This window comes from Capsicum annuum, unplaced genomic scaffold, assembly GCF_002878395.1.
Source record: "Capsicum annuum cultivar UCD-10X-F1 unplaced genomic scaffold, UCD10Xv1.1 ctg3390, whole genome shotgun sequence".
Classification (NCBI taxonomy): domain Eukaryota; kingdom Viridiplantae; phylum Streptophyta; class Magnoliopsida; order Solanales; family Solanaceae; genus Capsicum; species Capsicum annuum.
This window is the reverse complement of record NW_025840700.1, coordinates 186,045-197,313: the sequence shown is the minus strand read 5'-3', so window position 1 is coordinate 197,313 and position 11,269 is coordinate 186,045.

Genomic DNA, 11,269 nt, shown 5'->3' with positions numbered 1-11,269 from the left:
CAAGCTAAACAATAATCGCAATCACCATCAAACTATACCCCTGTTATAAGGCATGTGGTTACTTCGGGATATTTCAGTTTCAACTTCACTTTTGAGATATTTCTAAACTCATATAGAGGGTAACCTTTTCTTTCCTTCAAATTAGAGAGACAACATACCTAGAGTTTTGGAAATTATGTCCAGGTAAATTCTTTTCTATGTATGTGAAGAGCCTCACATTCATGGTTAAAAGGTTACAAGCCTTTTTTTTGTAACTAAATTGACTTGTCACTTACCCCGAGCTAAAGATCATCTAAATAAAAGTCTATTTTTCTACCAATCTTATCGAACTACAAGCAGTCTAATTTTTTGAATCATAGAAATATGTAGGCTGGGCTCTATATTGAAAACTCGACTACATTCTAACTCCCTTCCCTCAATCCGCTTATTCCCTAGCTTTTTGATTTTACTAAAATTCAAAAATTGAGATGGCTTGTGAGTTCTTTGAAGATCGTACTTAAACATCAATCTTTATGAACTACAAGTGGCATGAGTTCTCATGGAACCTGATATATATAGAAAACCCAATATCGGGATCTGACCATAACTCCATGAGACTCGTGCGAAAACTAACCTCTTTCAGAAACGAATTTGTGGTCGGACAAAAATTAAAAACGTCAAACTCCCTTTGCCTAGGGTTACTTTCATCCACCCTAACCAAAGGGAGGGAGCAGTTATTGACACCTAATTTCTGCCCTCCACAACTAAGTTTAATTTCAAGTTTCTTCAATTTCAAATAAAATTACAATATTTATTCTATTCGAATAAAAGATTTTCAAAGTATTTATCTAGGTAATTTTTTTCATTTTAAATGACGATTATAGATTTTTGTATTTGCATATAGAAAATCATATAATTTTGTTACTTAAATAATTATTTTACGAAAAATTTGAATTTTAATCAAGGGTTATCTTGAAAATTGATTCAAATGTTTAAAATCTTGATTGAAATACAATTTATTCTCAAAATAATTTATTTGAAAAATATATGTTTGATTTTATTAAATCAAGAAGTACGGGATTAAATTATGTTTCAATTCGTCTCGAATTGTAATTCAATTTAGTCAATATGTTAAATTTGTCCACAATTGAAATAAAATTAGTCATAATTATAATGCAATTGACCAATTGATATTCAATTTGGCCAAAACTTAAATATAATTATCTAAATCTTCATTTGTTGACTATTTGATAAATAACCCATTCCAATTTAACCGAACACCAGCCCAATAACCCTCTTCTCTTTAAATAACAACCGGCCCAACAACAACAAATAGCCGACCCAGCCAACAAATAATAATAATAATAATAATAATAATAATAATAATAATAATAATAATAATAATATTATATTATTATTATTATTATTTTATTATTATTATAGGGTCACAACTTTTTTTGAAATTAGTTAAATATTTCATAACTTGTTTGAATTGGTGTTTTTCTTAAAGATAGAATTTTCTATTGTCAAAAATGATATTCGACATTACTTTCGTTCTTTTTTGATTAAAAATATTTTTTTTTCTTAAATTGTTAAAAGAATTAGATTTAGTCAACCTAGTTTGTTGACAATTTTTTTTTTAATTTAAATAAATAATTTTTTCTGTTGAATAGAATAGATGGCATATTTGCAAATGATTTTGAACTTCAAGATATTACAAAATTAGCCACATTTTATAACTAGTCATTTTTACAAATCAGTCAGAATTGTCTTTTGCTTAACCATTTTTAACAGACGATTTTGAGTGCCTAAAAATTCTTCTCAAGGTATTACCTGAATCCTTACCATTTTTTTCAATTTTAAGGATTTGTTTCTATTTTCAAGTCTTTAAAATACTTTTAGTTTTTCTTGGTATTTTCTTTAAAAAATTAAGTGGTGACTTTGTATTGTCTTAAATAATTTAGAAATTTTTATCAAAGTTTTAAAATAGTTTGAAAAGTCAAAAAGCAATGCTTTTTAATCATTCGAATCGGAAAGGGATAAAACAGAAATGGAGGCTCTGTTTTCAATAAATCGAGTTTAAATTTTTTTCAAAAGTATTCGAATTCGTAAAATCATCTCCTTTACTCAATAATTAATACTTGTGTCACTCTTTTTTAGTTTTGAAGCATTTTTATCACCCTTAATTAATTTGCCCTACTTTTTAAGTATAGTACAAGTATTATTTTACCCCTCTACACCTCAAATATATTTTTTAAACTTTTCATAATTATTTGTCTCTCAAATTTTTTTTTTATTAATTTTATTTTTAATTTTTCTTTATTTTTATTATTCTTTTTTTTTTATTTTCACTTTTTATTTTTTTCTTTAATTTTATTATTCTATTTTTTAAATTATTTTTCACTTTTTATTTTCAAGTTTTAATTCATTTGTCTCAACCTTTATTTTGTTTTTGCTCCTTTTTCTTTTTTTTTTCTCAAGCATTATCTATTTCTTTTTTTTTTCCTTTTTTTAATTCATTTGGATTTAACCTTTATTTTTGGTTTTTATTAGTTCTCTTTTTTCCCTCATTTTTCTCAAATTTTATTTTTATTTTTTCCTCTCATTTTTTATTTTCTCAATTTTTTTAATTATTCATTTTTTTTCCTATGACTCAGTTGATTGTAGAAATAGATAGTTCATTTTCAGTTTCCAAATGAACCAATCCTTGAATGGAGGGGTAGTACTACAACGCTTAGGGCCCAGCTTGTTTCATACCTTAGAGCAAGGAAAATGATATCCAAGAGGTGTGTTTACCATCTTGTTTGAGTCAAAGACTCTAATTCTGAGACTCCTAACCTTGACTCAGTTTTAGTTGTGGGGGAATTTCTAGATGTGTTCCCTGAAGATCTTTTTGGAGTTTCTCCTGAAAAGGAAATTGACTTCAGAATAGACCTTCTTCCAGATACCCAGCCTATCTCTATTCTTCCATACAGAATGGCTCCATTCGAAATTAAAGATTTGAAATAATAGTTGAATGATCTTCTAAATAAAGGATTCATCAGGCCCAGTGTTTTCCCGTAGGGCATACCAATTTTGTTCATGCGTAGGAAAGATGGTTCCCTTAGAATGTGTATTGACTATCGTCTGTTGAACAAGGTCATAATTAAGAATTAATATCCACTTCCTAGAATAGATAACTTGTTCGACCAACTACAGGGTGCCAGTTACTTTTCTAAGATAGACCTCAGATTTGGCTATTATCAGCTCAGAGTCAGAGAATATGGCATTCCAAAAATAGCTTTCAAAACCCGATATGGTCACTTCGAGTTTCTAGTCATGTCCTTTAGACTCACAAATGCCCCAGCAGCCTTTATGAATTTGATGAACTGAGTGTTCAAGCATTACTTGAAAATGTTTGTCATAGTCTTCATTGATGACATCCTTGTCTACTCTCGTAACAAAAATGATCAGACAAATTACCTCAGAATAGTATTACAGACTCTTAGAGACCATCATTTGTTCGCTAAATTTAGTAAGTGCAAATTTTGGCTAAGATCAGTAGCTTTTCTTGGTTATATTATTTTCGGTGCTGGTATTAAAGTTGATCCTCAAAAGACCGAAGCAATGAGAAATTAGCACAGAACCATTTCTCTATCAGATATCAAGAGTTTCTTCGATTTGGCTGGATATTACCAATGGTTTGTTGAAGGGTTTTCGTCTATTACATTCCCCATGTCCAGATTGACTCAAAAGAAAGTTATATTTCAACGGTCAGATTCTTTTAAGAAGAGTTTTCAGGAGTTGAAGACTCGACTCACCACAACCCTAGTTTTGACATTACCAGATCGTTCAGATGGGTTTGTTGCATACTGTGATACTTCCATAGTTGGTTTGAGGTGTGTTTTGATGCAGAAGGGGAAGGTTGTGGCATATGCCTCTAGACAGCTTAAGCCCCATGAAAAGAATTACCCTACCTATGATCTTGAACTAGTAGCTGTTGTGTTTACCTTAAAAATATAGAGGTACTATTTGTATAGGGTGCATGTTGATGTGTTCACAGACCACAAAAGCTTATAGTATATATTTTTGCAGACAGATTTGATGCATTAGAGGAGATGGCTAGAATTGCTGAAAGATTATGATATAAGTATTTTATACCACCCGGTCAAGACCATTGCAGTAGAGGATGCCCTAAGTAGATTGTCTATGGGTAGTGTTGCTCATGTTTAGGATGATAAGAAGAAGTTAGTTTAGGGAGTTCATCAGCTTGCCAGATTAGGTGTTCATTTGGTAGAGTCAGCTGAGGGTAGCGTATGGGTTCAGATAGTTTGGATTCTTCTTTGGTTTCCAAAGTAAAAGAAAAGTAAGATAGGGATCCCAGTCTAGTAAAGCTAAAGGAGTCAGTCAGAGACCACAAAGTAGAGGTTTTCTCCCAAGAGGGAGATGGTGTGTTACGTTGCCAGGGTAGACCATGTGTGTCATGTGTAGATGATTTGAGACAATGAATTCTCACAGAAGCGCATGGTGCATGTTACTCTATTTATCTAGGGGCTACTAAGATGTACTACAATTTATAAAAGATCTATTGGTGGAGTGGGATAAAGAAGGACATTGTAGAGTTTATAGCTAAGTGTTATACTTGCCAGCAGGTTAAGATTGAGAATCAAAAGCCCAGTGGGTCTATGCAGGAGTTCGGTATTCCCACTTAGAAGTGGGAGGAAGTGAACATAGATTTTGTGATGGGTTTTCCTCGAACTCATCGTCAGCATGATTTGATCTGGGTCATTGTAGACACGATGACCAAACCAGCCCATTTCTTGCCAGTCCATACTACTTATTCAGCCGATGACTATGCCAAGTTCTATATTAAAGAGTTGGTTAGGTTACACGATGTTTCTCTATCTATCATCTCAGATAGAGTTACTCGATTTACCTCTTATTTTTGGACAGCTTTCTAGAAGGGTCTTGGTACCTAAGTTCACCTTTGTACAACCTTTCACCCTCAGATAGATAGTCAAGCAGAGAGGACTATTCAGATACTTGAGGACATGTTGAGAGCATGTGTCGTTGACTTTAAGGGTAGCTGGTACAACCACTTGCCTTTGATTAAATTCATGTATAATAAAAGCTACCATTCTAGTATCGAGATGGCCCCGTTTGAGGCTCTTTATGGGAGAAGATGTAGATCTCTGATTAATTGATTTGAGATAGGTGAAACTTCTTTGATAGGCCCCTATTTGGTATTTAATGCTTTGGATAAAGTTCAGCTAACCCGAAAGAGGCTTAGGAAAGCCCAAAACCGACAAAAATCTTATTCAGATGTGAGAAGAAAAGATCTTGAGTTTGAGGTTACTGATTATGTATATCTAAAGATCTCTCCCATGAAGGGAGTGAAGAGGTTTGGTAAGAAAGAGAAACTCAGTCCCCGATATGTTGGCCTTTATAGAATCTTTAGCCTCTTTGGGAATGTAGCTTATGAGCTTGAGTTGCCTGCAGACTTAGCATCAGTGCACCCAATATTCCATATCTACTTGTTAAAGAAGTGTATTGGTGAACCAGCTGTAATTGTTCCTCTAGAAAGCGTAGATGTCAAAAACAACCTTTCTTACAAAAAAAACTCCAGTCGAGATCCTTGATCGCCAGATTCATAGACTAAGGAACAAAGAAGTTCCCCTAGTCAAGGTTCTTTGGCAGAATCAGTCCGTTGAGGGAGCCACTTGGAAAGAAGAATCAGATATACGGGCCAAGTACCCTCATCTTTTCTCCGCAAACTCAGACTTAACTTAAGGTAATAATTTTCCCCAGAATTTTCTCTTTTCCATGCTCAGTTTCAGCTGCATATCATTCTCATGTCATTCATGCATTCACATAACCAGTTCAGTCATGTGTCATGTTTCATACTCAGTCATGTAATCACATTTGCATCACTAATATTCAGCATATGACCTCAATTCCTCAGTGTTTTCAGCTTAACCAATCTCATACGAGGATGAATGTTCCCAAGGAGAGATATTGTAAGACCCCAAAAATCCAAACCAATGTTAGAACTATGCTTCGAGTTCATGAGAAATGAATCATAGAGCTTTCATAGTTTTATGACTGAGTTTGATGTGTATGATGGCCTCAAATTACTCCTAGCTATTACACGAATCAAAATATCTCTAACCGATTGAGTTTTGGAAAGAATGTTGCTATAGTCAACTTCAAACGAGGATATCATTTGTTCTACTAAGAATTTTCCAGCTCAATACCCACCAAATTATAGGAAATTGAATTAGTTTTTCAACGATACCAATTTTTCCTAAATTCGATATCTGGTGAGAAGTTATGGTACTTTTAGTAAAAGTCAATATCCCATCATGATTAGGCCGCATCGCGGTGATGACCAAAATCACATTCGCCCTTTTCCAGTGGAGGACCATGATGGCTCCGCGTCGTGCCAAGGGGCGATTTCACGTTCGTCCTTTCAAGTGGGGCACAGCATCGCGCCAAGGTTCCAATTCAGAATTGTCCGTTTCTAGTGGCGCAATGCCATAGCACCGCATCGCGCCGTTGGAAAAAATGGGGATTGTCCTTTTCTAGTGGTACAACGCGATAAGCACCTCGTCGCACCAGCATGTAAAATTAGGATTTTCAGTCTGTGATTTAATTTTCCAGGGACCGTTTGGTCTTTTCTCATGGCCCCAAATCAGTCCAAAATACGAAATTAAAACCCTAAAGGGGCATTATGTGCCCCATTATTCATAATTTCCCTCCAAGAAAATAATCTTCTCTCAAGAACAAACTCTAGCCTTCAATTTTCGAGCTTAAGTTTCAAAAAAACCATTAAGAACCTTCATGAATTTCTCAAATAAGGTATGTTAAATGTTTATCCATGGGTCCCTTCCACCCATAGAGTTCAAGAACCTAATTTCAAATTCAAAGTTATGATTATTACAGGTTATTGTGATAATGATGATATGATGATGAAATAGTTACAGTTTATTTAAAACTCTTCAAATATAGTTCCTAAGTTTAAGCTAATAAAAAAAAATTCATCTAGCATTATTATTTTCAAATTCAAATATTTAATATCCTTTAGTTCAAAACTTTTACTACAACACTATTAAGTTTTGTTGTAAAAATTATCACGTGGATTTTGAATATCATGCCACTTGGTTTCTTGTGGTGCTTTTAATTTTGTTTGTATATATATACTAGTGTACGTACCCGTGCAACGCATGGATAATATTGTTGTGTAATGAAAGAGACAAAAAAAAAATTAAACAGAAACAGAATGATAACTCTTGATATTGATTCTTTTTCATTTATTCAAATAGAAGAGTACATCTCTATTTATAAGAAATTAAATAAAATAAATAAGAAAAATATGATATTTTTCTTATAGCTACTAGACTAAATATTCTGCAATTTAACTTAACTATAGCCCATATGCACATTCTTCTTTAGATCATTACTACTACACCTTAATATTCACCACACATCTTCTCACATATTGTTCTAGTTTACAATTACTAGAAAAAATATCAGTCGGTTGAAGCGTGTAAATTTACCTCTAACTACAATAATTAAACAGCGTTAATGAGAAAAATTTGTCATTTGAAAGCATTAATCCTCATGTTTTGCAGGTATATAGGTAATGTAAAAAATGAAGTGAAGTGAGCTTAAAAGATATTGAGAGGGTAAGAAGTAGTGCAAAAAAATGGAAAATCAGGAGTTGAGATCTACCTCAGTTTTAGACCGCGATCGCGGACAGTCAAGGCCAGGTCAAATCATGGTGATTGCGATAGATCCAATGCAATCATGAGTGTCACGATCACGGTCAATGACCAGAGATCATGAAGGCCTGGGATTTTCCAAAGGGAAGATTGTTCATTTCACATAGATGAATCCAATCCTTCAAAAGGCAAATACCCTATTAATTTTGCATCATCTTCCAACTACTTTTGAAGAATATAGAGGAAACATCCAACTAGTGTGAGAAGAACAATTGTATTGAATATTCCAAAATGGATATTTTAGTTGTAATTGGAGCTTGAAATTTGGGGATTACTTTGCTTTATTTTCAATTGAGGAAATGAATGTCAACTTGGATAATTCTCTTTTTTCTATTTTCATGAGTAGTTAAATACTCAACTTGATATTACATTTGAATAGGGTGATAATGTGAGTGGGTTTTAATTATTAGTGTAGATTCTTGATTAAAGATGTTGGTTTCACTAATATTTGCTTGTTGAATTGGAATTTGTGGGTAAAAACATGAAATTACCAAAATCTCACATCATTATTGAATGAGGGATATTAGTATACTTTTGGATCCTATATTATCTTTGAAAGAGAGATATGGGTGAGTCTAAAGGATTGTTAGGCCACTCTTTCACGGTTCATATTCGTACTAGAAATTAGAATCAAACGAGCTTTTACCCTTCTATTCCACACGATATTTCTATTCTCATTAAGCTCATCTTAGGACACCTACATTATCTTTTAACAGATGTGCCGCCCCAGCGAAACTCCCCACCTAACAATGTCTTCCGCCCGGATCCGCCTGCAGAGCAAGCCTTGGGTCCAAAAAGAGGGGCAGTTCCCCGCTTCCGATTCACAGAATAAGTAAAATAACGTTAAAAGTAGTGGTATTTCACTTTCACCTTTCGGCTCCCATTTATACTACACCTCTCAAGTCATTTCACAAAGTCGGAGTAAAGTTAAGCTTAACAGGATCTTCTTTCCTCGCTGATTCTGCCAAGCCCGTTCTCTTGGTTGTGGTTTTGCTGGATAGTAGTCAGGGACAGCGGGAATCTCGTTAATCCATTCATGCGCGTCACTAATTAGATGATGAGGCATTTGGCTACCTTAAGAGAGTCATAGTTACTCCCGCCGTTTACTAGCGCTTGGTTGAATTTCTTCACTTTGACATTCAGAGCACTAGGTAGAAATCACATTACGTGAACATCCGTTGGGACCATCGCAATGCTTTATTTTAATTAAACAGTTGGATTCCCCTTGTTCGTACCAGTTCTGAGTTGGCTGTTCGACACGCAGGGAATGCCCCTGAAGGAACCGTTCCCAATCAACACCCTTTATGGAATCTAGGTTAGCGTGCAGTTTGGCACCGTAACCCGGCTACCAATTCATCCCGCATCGCTAGTTCTGCTTACCAAAAATGGCCCACTTGGAGCTTTTGATTCCGTGGCGTGGCTCAACAAAGCAGTCGCACCGTCCTACCTATTTAAAGTTTGAGAATAGGTCAAGGGTGTTGCACCTCCGAGGCCTCTAATCATTGGTTTTACTCGATAGAACTCACATGCGAGCTCCAGCTATCCTGAGGTAAACTTCGGAGGGAACCAACTACTAGACGGTTTGATTAGTCTTTCACCCCTACACCCAAGTCAGATGAATGATTTGCATGTCAGTATCGCTGCGGGCCTCCACTAGAGTTTTCTCTGGCTTTGCCCCGCTCAGGCATAGTTCACCATCTTTCGAGTCCCGACAGGTATGCTCACACTCAAACCCTTCTCAGAAGATCAAGGTCGATCGGTGGTGCACCCCTTAGGGGGATACCACCAATCAGCTTCCTTACGCCTTACGGGTTTACTCGTCCGTTGACTCGCACACATGTCAGACTCCTTGGTCTGTGTTTCAAGACGGGTCGAATTAGGAGCCCACAGCCAGCGTCCGGAGCGCACAGATATCGAAGCATGCCGGAGGCGTGCACTGCCTACCACAATTGAGGAGACGACATTCACGAGCGTATCGAGAGCCCGGGCTTCGGCCGCCCCTTCAATCCACGCTAGTCCACGCCCCGAGTCGATCGGCGGATCGGCTCGTCGCCGTTCCAAATCCGATCGGTGCGCATCGCCAGCCCCCATCCACTTCTCTCCTGTCAATTTCATACACTCTTTGACTCTCTTTTCAAAGTTCTTTTTATCTTTCCCTCCCGGTACTTGTTCTCTATCGGTCTCTCACCCGTATTTAGCCTTGGAAGGAATTCACCGCCCGATTTGGGCTGCATTCCAAACAACCCGACTCATAGACAGTGCCTCATAATGCAATAGGGTTTGGGCACAACGGTGCTCTCACCCTCTCTGGATCCCCCTTCCAGGGGACTTGGGCCCGGTCCGCCGCTGACGGGACCACATCCAAGGAAAGAGATGGAGAATTAGGGTTAGATTTCAAAGAGGGAGCCTGAGAAACGGCTACCAAATCCAAGGAAGGCAGCAGGCATGCAAATTACCCAATCCTGACCCAGGGAGGTAGTGACAATAAATAATACTATCGGGCTCTATGAGCCTGGTAATTGGAATGAGTACAATCTAAATCCCTTAAAGAGGATCCATTGGAGGGAGAGCCTGGTGCCAGAAGCCGCGGTAATTCCAGCACCAATAGTGTATATTTAAGTTGTTGCAGTTAAGAAGCTCGAAGTTAGACTTTGGAATTGGCCGGCCGGTTCGCCTACGGTGTGCATTGGTCGTCTCATCCTTTCTATCGGAGATGCGCTCCTGGTCTTAACTGGCCGGGTCGTGCCTCCGGCGCTGTTACTTTGAAGAAATTAGAGTTCTTAAAGCAAGTCAACGCTCTGTATACATTAGCATAGGATAACATTATAGGATTTCGGTCCTATTACGTTGGCCTTCGGGATGGAGTAATGATTAACAGGGACAGTCGGGGGCATTTGTATTTCATAGACAGATGTGAAATTATTGGATTTATGAAATACGAACAACTACAAAATCATTTTCCAAGGATGTTTTCATTAATCAAGAACAAAAGTTGGGGGCTCGAAGGCGGTCAGATATCGTCCTAATCTCAACCATAAACGATGCCGACCAGGGATCGGTGGATGTTGCTTTTAGGACTCCGCCAACACCTTATGAGAAATCAAAGGTTTTGGGTTCTGGGGAGAGTATGGTCGCAAGGCTGAAACTTAAAGGAATTGACGGAAGGGCACCACCAGGAGTGGAGCCTGCAGCTTAATTTGACTCAACACGGGGAAACTTACCAGGTCCAAACATAGTAAGGATTGACAGACTGAGAGCTCTTTCTTGATTCTATGGGTGGTGGTGCATGGTCGTTCTTAGTTGGTGGAGCGATTTGTCTGGTTAATTTTGTTAACGAATGAGACCTCATCCTGCTAACTAGCTATACGGAGGTATCCCTTCGCGGCCAGCTTCTTAGAGGGACTACGACCTTTTAGGCCGCGGAAGTTTGAGGCAATAACAGGTCTGTGATGCGCTTAGATGTTCTGGGCTGCACGCGCGGTACACTGATATATTCAACGAGTTTATATTCTTAGCCGACAGGCCCGAGT